At 52.6% G+C, this 293-nt stretch overlaps 1 non-coding gene across 1 annotated transcript; it reads right to left on the bottom strand.

Moving 5' to 3' along the window:
• On the bottom strand, window positions 1–139 carry LOC123433743. The gene has a single exon (XR_006625069.1). It is a non-coding gene; the product is annotated as a small nucleolar RNA Z247 (small nucleolar RNA).
• Between the last annotated feature and the right edge of the window lie 154 nt (window positions 140–293).

Below are 293 nucleotides of genomic sequence, written 5' to 3'. Positions count from 1 at the left end.
CGTCGAAGCTCAGGAGCTGACTATACAGCTCCTGAACCGTAACAGGTTCAACCCGCGCAGCCAGAGCCGAAATCACGGGATTGTAGTCGATGTCGAGGCCGGCTATGACGTGGGTGATGATCTCAGCGTCTCCGAGCGGTGCACCGGCGGAGGCAACTTCATGTGTAAGGGTTTTAATTTTTCCTAGATATTCTTCCATGGTTAGATTACCTTTCTGTAGATTGGTGAGCACCAATCTTCTGGGCTTGTGTTTGCGCAGCGAACATGGCATGGATGGAGGTCCAAACCTCGGC

This window comes from Hordeum vulgare, chromosome 2H (assembly GCF_904849725.1).
Source record: "Hordeum vulgare subsp. vulgare chromosome 2H, MorexV3_pseudomolecules_assembly, whole genome shotgun sequence".
In the NCBI taxonomy this organism is placed as follows: Eukaryota; Viridiplantae; Streptophyta; class Magnoliopsida; order Poales; family Poaceae; genus Hordeum; species Hordeum vulgare.
This window is presented reverse-complemented; position numbering and strand designations above follow the sequence as displayed.